This window comes from Rhinatrema bivittatum, chromosome 1 (genome assembly GCF_901001135.1).
Source record: "Rhinatrema bivittatum chromosome 1, aRhiBiv1.1, whole genome shotgun sequence".
NCBI lineage: Eukaryota > Metazoa > Chordata > Amphibia > Gymnophiona > Rhinatrematidae > Rhinatrema > Rhinatrema bivittatum.
Genome location: NC_042615.1, coordinates 748452861 through 748466040, shown reverse-complemented (window position 1 = coordinate 748466040; position 13180 = coordinate 748452861).

Sequence of the window (13180 nt, the reverse complement as noted above, 5' to 3'; positions counted from 1 at the left end):
TGTAATTTTGCATAGTATTTCCATTCTCAGCAGACACTTAGTTGCCATTTTCAAACTATCAAGCTTTTCTATCTCACTTACTGTGTACAGTATAGCATTCTAATTGCTTGGTTTAAGAAGAACAGACTCTTCTTTTACATTGTTATTATCTGAATGATATTTAGATTATGTTCGTCCACCTGCAGCATATAACTTGTTCCTGGTATAAAACTTCCATATGGTAGTGTCCCGACATTACTATAACCTCAGGTCTGTTTCAGAGCCATGTACATGGCTCTGAAACAGCCATGTAAATGGCTGTTTCAGAGCCATGTAAATGGTTGAATTTCTGAAGATACCCATCCCAGGACAAGTTTTTATTCCTATTGCAAAAAAAAAAAAAGATATTTGCGCTGTGCTAGGGAAGATTTGTCACTCTTCATTGGAAATGTACTCCTGTGCATAATAATTTGCACGCCTCTGAATTTTGTAGTCTGGAGATCCATGGGGGTAGGTGTGCCTTGCAAAAGCCTGTTTGTGCTAGACTTGTTTACAGTGTTGCAAATTCCCTTCAGAGAGGCCCTCTGCTTCAGTGGATAAATATTAAAATGTTAAATACATTTAAGAAAAGAAAACCTTTGTCAGAAAGTTATTGTGGATATTGTCAGCTGTTTCTAATAAGGTTTTAATGCTGGACAATTTAACTTTGTAGAACTGATCTCGAAATTTTGTAAATGCGTATTTTTATAGATGCAATTAAAGAACTGACCATACAATACTTTTCAACTTAATTCTTTGTAACATTTCCTCAAAGTTATTGGTTTAATTTGTTACATATGAAAGTTTGTCTTGTGTTTTATATATTATATACAATGCCTGTGGATGGTGATTATGAGTTTCAACCAGTTTGAAAACTGGTGCTTACTTTTGTAAACTTCAAGTCAGAACAGATTAAAAACATAAACACTTCCTGTGTTGTTTGATTATTATTCCAGAAATGGAGAAAGAATCCAAGTTACTGCCAAGTGATTTGGAGATGCTAGTTCTCTATTGTGGAGGAGCCTTTGCCTGACAGAATATTGCTTCCCTGTTGAATAGGCATCCATTCTTAAAAGTGAAACACCATACTAGTAGTAGTAACAAGATGTCCAGTTAGGCCACCATCAGATAAAATACAAACACATCTATGGGATAGCGATGATACCGTTGTAGATTTTAGCTTTAGTGCACCACATTTCTTGAAGTTGCTAAAAGCAGTGCTGGACTGGGTTCATAGCTCAGCTTGTATGGTGCAGAGGATTGGTGCTCAGATCCATCAGGGCTGGGTGAGCCGTGCAGGTGATGTGCTAAAGCCAGGGGAAGTTTGGAAGATGGCAGCTGCTACAATGGCTGCCCCTCTTCAGAGGACATGGCCTGCCAGCACTGTTACTTAGTGTCACCTTGCCCCAAAGACAGAGGAAGGGCAAAGCAAAAAAAAAAAAATAATTCTTTACCTTATATTAATCTTGTTTTGTTCTCATAGGGCTTTCAAATAGAAAGCTATTTTGTTTGCAAACCCCCTCTGGCTAGATGTTGTTCCTACCTGACTGACTGCAAAGGAAGGATATAGACATGAAATAAATATCTGAGTTTCAATTAATTCTTTGCCAGCCCAGTAACACATGTATCTTGGAACCATTACTTCATTGCTAACAATGTTATCTCTATCATTGATGTAAACCCATAGCTCTCAGATTAAGAAAATGTAGAGTTTATATTTCTCAAAGAAATACCTTTTCAGTTAATCGTACACTGTTACTGAAGTGACATGTAGCTGTAAAGCAATCTAAATGATAGTTATGCAATGTAGAAAAAATGCAAATGAAAGGATATCATCTACCTTCACTCAGGCCATTTGATATTGCTTTTATGGCATGGTGTTGGGGATATTATGTATTTCTTTGCTGTGCATTTGAAAAACTATCTGGCTCTTATTTTCAAACTTTTAAGGATTTACTTCCTTGTCTCCTTGGCTGACATAAAAGCTGCCCTGCTGTTGGAGGATGTTATACACAAAGCCTTACTACTTAGGAGGCACATTTTCAGAGACTTTGAGCAGTTTGCAAGACTTCCCCTTTGAAAACATTCTGAAATACACACCATGGCTACAAAAAGTAGCCACATATTCCAAAGTACATTTCAGAAAGTAAAAGCACCATGCGTAATTTTCCTCCCTAGACCTATTCCTGCTTCCTTTTCAGCACAAGTGGAACAGGACAGGGAAAGGCAATCAGGGCGGTTCTATAAGGAGGCAGGGTGAGGCGGCCGCTTCAGGCAGCAAACTTTGGAAGCAGTAAAAAATGCCACCCCACCACCAAAATAACAAAGGACCCACGCAGAATCCCACCCCACGCCCGCGCAGCCTGGGTCTGCAGAGACCCCAGCGTGCCATGAGTGGAGGACGTCCCAGATCATGGCGAAGATGAAGGCCCCCAGCCAGGGGCGGCTCAAGGTAATCTGCTACCTGAGGCGAGGGATAAGATGGCATTCCCCCCCCCCCCCCCCGCTCCCCGCATTGGAACCCACACTCAAGCACTCTCATACATGCTCTCTCTCTCCCCCAGCCAAGCACTCTCGCACAGCCCCAAGCACCCTCACACATGCACTCTCACCCGCCCAGGCTTGCAATCCCTCTCACACATTCACTCTCACTGGGGGCCTTCATCTACGCCACGAGTGGGACGATGCTCCGCTCGCAACTCGCTGAGACAAGGAGTCAATGTAGCGTCTTGGAGAGGGGTTACATGTCCAGAGCATGTGATAAAGCATTAATTATGTCACAGAGGTGGAAAACAGTGAAGGAGAATGAAGAAGGAGGGGCTCCTACAGGGATGGACTAAAAGAAAGCCGCCACCTTGTCAAAGCAAAACACACTTACATCTGATCTAACTAGTATCCTCTCTGCAGGTGACCTTCATAATCCATTATTTTAAATGATTCCTAAATCAAGGGGATTCAAAGCCTTCAGCTCCTGTCAAGCGCCTCACACAGCAGTGCATGAAGAGGAGCTGAAACTTTAACACATCACTGCTAGATGGGAAGAGATACCTAATTTAACACGGGGTTTAAGTTATTATTAGTTCTTTTTATTAAATAATTTCAGCTCTTCCGTTTTATTTTACAGCAAAGTAGACCGTTATAGGTCTGGGATTTTCAAGCAATAAAGCAGCAGTCTTTTATAGTTTCTGCTAGATGGGGATGGGAACAGTCAGTTTTGCTGTTTAGCAATGTATTGTTATTCCTAGGAAAAATGTACGAAACAAAGTTTTTTAAAAAAATTGGAAACCACAAACAATTCAGCAAGTTCTGTTGTATACACAACTACTCAAATAGGGGTTGATTTTAAGACCCGCGCGCACATGGACGCGGCTATTTTATAACATTCGCATGATATAAAATACAATATCCACGCGCACATGCACGGCGGATTTTAACATCTGTGCACCCATGTATGGGCGGATGGCTGCCTCCACGTGCAGGGGGGGAGGGGATTTTAAAAGCCCATGCACACGACCGGAGTAGGGCTTTCCAGTTCCCTCCCAGCCCGCCCCAATTAAGTAACTTCCCTACCTTTTCCCCTCTCCTCTCTTCTCCTCCCCGACCCCTAACTCCTTCCTAACTCCTTTCTTGGTTTTTGTTTCCTCTGGAGCAGAAGTAATCTCTGCGCATTGGCCGGCTGCCGGCACGCACTTCCCAAGGACAGCAGCTAATGGCGCTGACCCATCCCACCCCCTGCCCAGATCAATCCCCCCCCCCCCCCCCCCCACACCCCTGGGTCGCCCCTTTTCTCTCACCCAGCATTTGTGCACGTACCGGGGTTTACGCGCATAGCCAGGCTTGTAGTAAAATGCATGCACAGCCCGGCCGTGTGCGTAATCCCCGGTTTTTACATGCATAGGCCTTTGATTTTCACTCGCTACTGAACTCTACAAATAAAATAATGGGCCAGATTTTCTAGAGGGCTCCTTGTAGTTGTGCCAGTAGCAAGAATCCTTTGTATAGCAAGCACAGTGAATGATAAAGACAACAGCTTGCATATTAAGGCAAAAATGAGTAACGAAGTTGACTGCAAATACATAGCTCCCTAATATTCAAATGAACAGCTCGTGTTAGTCTAATTGTTACAAAATGAGTAGTGTAGGCAAATTAGGAAAAATTTGGATAGTGCATAGAACCTCCCTGCAGTTCTTTATTGAAGGAGTATCCTTACTGTAGCAACCTTACTGACTGGTTGAGCAGATATTTGCTTTTACAGTATCTATTGCTGTGTTGAAGTCTCAGATCCTCCTCAACTGTGTAGCACAAAAGATGAAATAAAGCACATTAGAATGTCATAAGAACATAAGAATATGCCATACTGGGTCAGACCAAGGGTCCATCAAGCCCAGCATTCTGTTTCCAACAGTGTCCAATCCAGGACATAAGAACCTGGCAAGTACCCAAAACCTATTCCATGTTACCTTTGCTAGTAATAGCAGTGGCAATTTTCTAAGTCAACTTAATTAATAGCAGGTAATGGACTTCTCCTCCAAGAACTTATCCAATCCTTTTTTAAACACAGCTATACTAACTGCACTAACCACATCCTCTGGCAACAAATTCCAGAGTTTAATTGTGTGTTGAGTAAAAAAGAACGTTCTCCGATTAGTTTTAAATGTGCTATAAGCTAACTTCATGGAGTGCCCCCTAGTCTTTCTATTATCCAAAAGAGTAAATAAACGATTCACATCTACCCGTTCTAGACCTCTCATGATTTTAAACACCTCTATCACATCCCCCCTCAGCCGTCTCTTCTCCAAGCTGAAAAGTCCTAACCTCTTTAGTCTTTCCTCATAGAGGAGCTGTTCCATTCCCTTTATCATTTTGGTCGCCCTTCTCTGTACCTTCTCCATCGCAATTATATCTTTTTTGAGATGTGGGGACCAGAATTGTACACACTATTCAAGGTGTGGCCTCACCATGGAGCAATACAGAGGCATTATGACATTTTATGTTTTATTCACCATTCCCTTTCTAATAATTCCCAACACTCTGTTTGCTTTTTTGACTGCCGCAGCACACTGAACCGACGATTTCGATGTGTTATCCACTATGATGCCTAGATCTCTTTCTTGGGTTGTAGCACCTAATATGGAACCTAACATTGTGTAACTATAGCATGGGTTATTTTCCCCTATATGCATCACCTTGCACTTTTCCACATTAAATTTCATCTGCCATTTTGATGCCCAATTTTCCAGTCTCACAAGGTCTTCCTGCAATTTATCACAATCTGTTTGTGATTTAACTACTCTGAACAATTATGTATCATCGGCAAATCTGATTATCTCACTCATCGTATTTCTTTCCAGATCATTTATAAATATATTGAAAAGTAAGAGTCCCAACAGATCCCTGAGGCACTCCATTGCCCACTCCCTTCCACTGAGAAAATTGTCCATTTAATCCTACTCTCTATTTCCTGTCTTTTAGCCAGTTTGCAGTCCACGAAAGGACATCACCACCTATCCCATGACTTTTTACTTTTCCTAGAAGCCTCTCATGAGGAATTTTGTCAAACGCCTTCTGAAAATCCAAGTATACTACATCTACCGGTTCATCTTTACCACATGTTTATTAACTCCTTCAAAAAAGTGAAGCAGATTTGTGAGGCAAGACTTGCCTTGGGTAAAGCCATGCTGACTTTGTTCCATTAAACCATGTCTTTCTATATGTTCTGTGATTTTGATGTTTAGAACACTTTCCACTATTTTTCCTGGCACCGAATTCAAGCTAACCAGTCTGTAGTTTCCCGGATCGCCCCGGAGCCCTTTTTAAATATTGGGGTTACATTTGCTATCCTCCAGTCTTCAGGTACAATGGATGATTTTAATGATAGGTTACCAATTTTACTAATAGGTCTGAAGTTTCATTTTTTAGTTCCTTCAGAACTCTGGGGTGAATACAATCCGGTCCAGGTGATTTACTACTCTTCAGTTTGTCAGTCAGGTCTACCACATTTTCTAGGTTTGATTCAGTCCATCTGAATCATTACCCATGAAAACCTTCTCCAGTACGGGTACCTCCCCAACATCCTCTTCAGTAAACACCAAAGCAAAGAAATCATTTAATCTTTTCGCGATGGCGTTATCTTCTCTAAGTGCCCCTTTAACCCCTCCATCATCTAACGGTCCAACGGACTCCCTCACAGGCTTTCTGCTTTGGATATATTTTTTAAAGTTTCTATTGTGAGTTTTTGCCTCTACGGCCAACATCTTTTCAAATTCTCTCTTAGCCTGTCTTATCAATTTCTTACATTTAACTTGCCAACGTTTATGCATTATCCTATTTTCTTCTGTTGGATCCTTCTTCCAATGTTTGAATGAAGATCTTTTGGCTAAAATAGCTTCTTTCACCTCCCCTTTTAACCATGCCGGTAATCGTTTTGCCTTCTTTCCACCTTTCTTAATGTGTGGAATACATCTGGACTGTGCTTCTAGAATGGTATTTTTTAACAATGACCACACCTCTTGCACACTTTTTACTTTTGTAGCTGCTCCTTTCAGTTTTTTTTCTAACAATTTTTCTCATTTTATCAAAGTTTCCCTTTTGAAAGTTTAGCACGAGAGCCGTGGATTTGCATACTGTTCCTCTTCCAGTCATTAATTCAAATTTGATCATATTATAATCACTATTGCCAAGCAGCCCCACCACCGTTACCTCTCACCAAATCCTGTGCTCCACGGAGAATTAGATCTAAAATTGCTCCCTCTCTCGGTGGTTCCTGAACCAATTGCTCCATAAAGCTATCATTTATTTCATCCAGGAATGTTATCTCTCTAGCATGTCCCGATGATACATTTACCCAGTCAATATTGGGGTAATTGAAGTCTCCCATTATTGCCGCACTACCAATTTAGTTAGCTTCCCTAATTTCTCTTAGCATTTCACTGTCAGTCTCCCCATCTTGACCAGGTGGACGGTAGTATACTCCTATCACTATAGTCTTCCCCGACACACAAGGGAATTCTACCCATAAAGATTCAATTTTGCATTTAGTCTCTTGCAGGATGTTTATCCTGTTGGACTCTATGCCATCCTGGACATAAAGCACTATACCGTCTCCCGGGTGCTCCTCTCTGTCATTGCGATATGGGGTAGATTTTATAAAAGTACACCTGCGCAAACAAAAGTATGCCGGGTTTTAATAGATACACGCATAGCCGCGTGTATCTTTTAAAATCTGGGGTCAGCGCGTGCGAGGCTGGGCAAAATCGGCAGCCTGCACGCACCGAGCCGCGCAGCCTGCCTCCATTCTCTCCACCCCCCTCACATCCCCTAACTAACCCACCCCCGGCCCTAATTCCCCCCCCCTACCTTTATTGCGAAAGCTAAGCCTGCCTAACTTGCGCACGCCGGGCCGGCGCGCCATGGTCCGGTGCAGAGGCCACGGCCACGCCCCAGAACACCCCCAATGATGCGCTGAGCCTATGCAAGATAGGCTCGGCGCGCACAGGGGGGGTTTGGGGTAGGTTTTCGGGGGTTATGCGCGTAACCCTTTGAAAATCTACCCCATAATTTGTACCCCGGTATAGCACTGTCCCATTGGTTGTCCTCCTTCCACCATGTATCTGAGATGCCAATTAAGCTTATGTCATCATTCACTGCTAATTAATTCACACCCAATTCCCCCTTTATAAATTGCTTTTGCGTTAATTCTGTCAATTCTTCATTGCTCACAGATCATGAGTCATCTCAATCAAACAAACTCCAATTATTCACTGAGAGACTGTCGAGCCTGTGTAATGACCCGAACTAGCCTCGCATTTAAATAGAAAGGAAAAATTTGTAAAGAATGGAGGAAGGGTTTCATATATCTGAGTTTAAAACCCCCACCAGGGTGAACTCAATTCATGTGTGTATAATCATGAACCAGACCTCCTCCATCCCATATTTTTTATATATTTTTTGTTGAAATGTGTGCAACAAGCGCTCAATCACAGAAGGCTTTGGCACACCGACTGATTTCAAAATAGGATAACATCCCCTGAGGAAAGGTCCGGTTGCGGACCAGAAACGTGGCTACGTCGGGTTGATAATTTCCATCAGATAAGTCGGGACTTTTAAATCATTTTATGAAGTCATTTGTTCATGATATTTAAAAGAAGAAAAATAAGTATTTAAACGCGAAAGTGAAAAGCTAAAAAAAAGACACAGGGGTTTAAGCTTGTTGCACACATTTCAACAAAAAATATATAAAAAATATGGGATGGAGGAGGTCTGGTTCATGATTATACACACATGAATTGAGTTCACCCTGGTGGGGGTTTTAAACTCAGATATATGAAACCCTTCCTCCATTCTTTACAAATTTTTCCTTTCTATTTAAATGCGAGGCTAGGTCGGGTCATTACACAGGCTCGACAGTCTCTCAGTGAATAATTGGGGTTTGTTTGATTGAGATGACTCATGACCTGTGAGCAATGAAGAATCGACAGAATTAACGCAAAAGCAATTTATAAAGGGGGAATTGGGTGTGAATTAATTAGTATATTATAATTTCCCCGAAAAACATTTTTGGTGCTTTTTTGTATTTGGTATCATTCACTGCTATACATTCTAATTCTCCCATCTTACTTCTTAGACTTCTGGCATTAGCATACAAACATTTCAAAGTTTGTTTTTTGTTTGTATTTTCATTCTGCTTTTTAATTGATAGGGATAAGTTAGAATTTTTTAGCTCAGGTGAGTTTTTAGTTACAGGCGCTTGGACTACTTTTCTAATTATTGGAACCTCACTGTCAGGATGCCCTAATTCTAATGCATCATTAGTATCCTTTGAAGATATCTCTCTCCGAACCATGCACTGCTGAGTGACTGTCGGCTTTCCCCTTTGTTCTAGTTTAAAAGCTGCTCTATCTCCTTTTTAAAGATTAGTGCCAGCAGTCTGGTTCCACCCTGGTTAAGGTGGAGCCCATCCTTTTAGAAGAGACTCCCCCTTCCCCAAAAGGTTCCCCAGTTTCTAACAAAACTGAATCCCTCTTCCTTGCACCATCGTCTCATCCACGCATTGAGACTCCGGAGCTCTGCCTGCCTCTGGTGACCTGCGCGTGGAACAGGGAGCATTTCAGAGAATGCTACCCTGGAGGTTCTGGATTTAATCTTTCTACCTAAGAGCCTAAATTTGGCTTCCAGAACCTCCCTCCCACATTTTCCTATGTCGTTGGTGCCCACATGTACCACGACAGCCGGCTCCTCCCCAGCACTGTCTAAAATCCTATCTAGGTGACGCGTGAGGTCCGCCACCTTCGCACCAGGTAGGCATGTTACCAGGCGATCCTCACGCCCACCCGCCACCCAGCTATCTACATTCCTAATAATCGAATCACCAACTATGACGGCCAACCTAACCCTTCCCTCCTGGGCAGTAGTCCTTGGGGAGATATCCTCGGTGCGAAAGGACAATGCATCACCTGGAGAGCAGGTCCTTGCTACAGGATCCTTTCCTGCTGCACTCGGTTGATGCTCTCCGATCATGAGACCTTCTTCCTCCAAGGCAGCACCAGGGCTGCCAGTCTGAAGTTGGAACTTAGCTACTATGTCCCTGAAGGTCTCATCTATATACTTCTGTCTGCCTCAGCTCCACCAGGTCTGCCACTCTAGCCTCCAGAGATCGGACTCGTTCTCTGAGAACTAGGAGCTCTTTGCATTGCATGCACATGTACAATTTCTCACCGGTGGGTAAAAAATCATACGTGACACTCGATGCAAAAGACTGGGAAGTCCCCCCTCTTGCTGCTGGATTGCTGCCTTCATCTCAAATTTGTTCAGTTCCTAGTTAAGTTTTAGGTTGCTATGGGAGTAGGAAAGTGTCTAATTAGCTTCCTTTAAATGTATTAGTGAATTCACTATATGTCTGGTAGTGGCCTACAGGGGCATGATCAAACTCTCAATAAGGTGTGGGGAATTCGTGAAGTGAAGTTCAAAGGCTGGTTTGTTTTTTTTTTCATTTTTTTGTGTGAAAGTGGCACCTGCCTATAAATTAAATGATGAGCTAGGGGTGGGTGGGTGAAATACAAACAGTCTAACTTCTGTTTTTTCGCTGCCTGACTATTAAAAGCACAAAACACACACACTACTGACTATTAAAAGTACAAACACACTAAATAATATTCCCCAATATTTAATTTTGCCCCAATACTTTTAAAAAATAAGATTTCCCAAGCAAAAAACTTACCGATTTCTTTCAGCCACCAGCAAGGTGATCCTCTGCTCTCAGGGCTCCCACTGATTGATGAAGCTGGCTGGTTACCTGGATGACCTGTGAGAGGTGTTGAATGGCTTGGGACCATTGGGATTTTAGGGTCCATTGCATCATCCTCATGGCAAGATGAGCCATTGGGGTGACGTGGACTGTGGATGCCATGTGTCCCAGAAAGGTTAGGAGCAGACGAGCCGATGCTGTCTGATGACGCTGGATTGTTTTGGCTATGTTGGACAGTGTCTTTGCATGGTCCTCGGGGAGGGCAACTCTGGCCATGGTGGTGTTTAGGTCTGCTCCAATAAAAGAGAGCTGGCGTGATGGAATCAGATGGGATTTGGGATAATTTATCAGAAACCCCAATGACTGGAGCAGCTGTATGGTAAGATGGAAGGAGTGGAGTACTCCTTCCCTGGTTGGACTTCTGAGGAGCCAATTGTCCAAATATGGGTAGATTTGGACGTTTTCGCGTCTCAATTGTGCTGCCACGACTGCCAGACACTTCGTGAACACTTGGGGTGCTGAGGCAAGGCCGAACGGTAGCACTCTGTACTGAAAATATTTGTGTCATACTGCGATGAGGAGGAAATATTGCTATATGGGCATAAGCATCCTGAAGATCTAGAGAGCAGAGCCAATCTCCTTGCTGCAGAAGTGGAAGCATGGTGCCCAAGGAAACCATCCTGAACCGCTCCTTGTGAAGGTATTTGTTTAGGGCGTGGAGGTCCATGATAGGATGTATGCCGCCGTTTTTTTTCGGGATTAGAAAGTATCGAGAGTAGAACTCCTTTCCTCGCTGCATCCGGGGAACCAGTTCTACGGCTCTGGACTGCAGTAGGGTAGAGAGATCTGCCTCAAACAGCACTGTGCGATTGCTCAAGCTCCACACCGGGACGGGCAGGGAGTCTGGGGGCACAGTAAGGAAGTTGAGATGGTAACTGTGGGTTACGATAGACAGTACCCATTGGTCGGTGGTGACTGAGTGCCATTTGGTGTCAAAGTGGCAAAGGCGGCCTCCCACCGGTAAACTGGTTGGGGGGTACATGGGAGGGTGACTTCTGCTCTCTAGATAGGCGTCAAAACCCCACTGCAGGACCAGTCTGGGGGGCTGGCTGTGTTCTAGGGTTTCTGTGCTGACGAGGTTGGCCTCTATGAGAAGGCCGGGCTGTCCAAGCATGGGATGCAGGTGGGTAATACCTGTGCGGCCTATAAAATATGCTTTCTGGTATCCCTTCTCATGCCTCTTCGGGCTGTAGCAGGGGTAATCTGAAGCGATAGTGGACAGTTGGCACAGGGTTTCGTGATGATCCTTGAGCTGCGCTACTGCCTCCTAGATCTTGTCACCAAATAAATTGTCCCCTGTGCAGGGAAGATCAGCCAATTTGTCCTGTACCTCTGGGTGAAGGTCAGAGGCTTTAAGCCAAGCCCAGCGCCTGGCACTAATCCCAGCTGCTGAAATTCTAGATGCTGTTTCAAAAGCATCATATGCTGCCCTGACCTCATGCTTTCCAGCTTCTAATCCTTTCTGTAGGATGGAGGTCAAGCCTTCCTGGAATTGTTCAGGCAGGGTCTCAGTGAATTCCTGGACTTGCTTCCAGAGATTTCTATTGTATTGGGTCATATAAAGCTAATAGGCCGCTATACGGGCCATTAGCATTGATCCTGTGGCCTAAGGAGCAGAGGAGTGAGGATGGGATCTTTTGGCTTTTTTCTGAGACGATTCTACCACCACAGACTGGTGGGGCAATTGGCTTTTCTAAAATCTTGGGCTTTGCTGTACTAAATATGTGGTGTCAGTTTTTCTATTTACTGGAGGCACAGTTCCTGGGTGCTCCCAGAGGCAATGTAAGAGGTCTAAAAGAACCTCATGTACAGGAATTGCCATAACTTCTTTTGGAGCGTCCACAAATTGTAGGACTTCCAGCATTTTATGCCTGGAATCCTCCTCTGTCTCCAATTGGAATGGAATAGTTTCAGACATTTCTTTAATGAAACTAGCGAAGGAGAGGTCCTCTTCTGGAGAACGGCGTCTTTCCTCTGGGGGTGAATGCTCAGAAAGAAGTTCCCCAGAAGCTTGGGAGGAGTGTTCGGAGGAAGTGTCATCCCATGAATCATAGGGAGTCTCCCCTTCACCACCGGGCCTCCAGGAGGAAGAACGTCAAACCCAAGAGGGCGGGAAGGTGGTGCTGATGGGCGGTAAGGTATTGATATAGGAGATACCAGTATTGAAGCCGGCGGCCCCGGCACCGCTGCCAATGATGGGCGATGGACTGAAAGACCTGAGGATCCTGGCATCGGCTCTGGTATCAGTGGTTTTTGAGGGGAGGACCCCAAATCCTCTTCCTCCGAAGATACTGGTATCGGAGTCGGGGTAGGGATCGGCAGTTGGCTCGGTGGCAAAGTACCTGATGGAGCGGGAATCGATAGCAAGGCACCAATAAGGGTGTCTAAACGCTCGAGGAGCGGAGCCAGCATCGAAAGCGCTGGTGCTGGCAGAGGCATGGGAGCTGGCGCTGGTGGCGACTGGAAGCCACGAAGAGCATTTAGCACTGCCTCTTGGACCATCCGGTCCAATTCCTCCCAAAAAGGTGTCGTGGGTGGCACGACACTTGGGGTAGGAGGCAGGCTAGGCTTCACTAGAGCTCCTAAACCCGTGAGGCAACTGCTACACGGAAAAAAAGAGACTGAAGGGGAACCCCGTGTGGCCACAGGGTTAGTGGCATGCTGGGCATGCTCAGTGTGCCAGTCAAAGTTCTAGAAACTTTGACAAAAGTGTTCCGTGACAGGGATCCATCTGATGATGTCACCCATCTGTGAGGACTACCATCCTGCTTGTCCTGGGAGAAAAACTGCTTTTCGTTTTTATTCCTATTTCCTCAATTTATTGTAGCCTCATTTTTAATGTTAAATGCTACCACAATA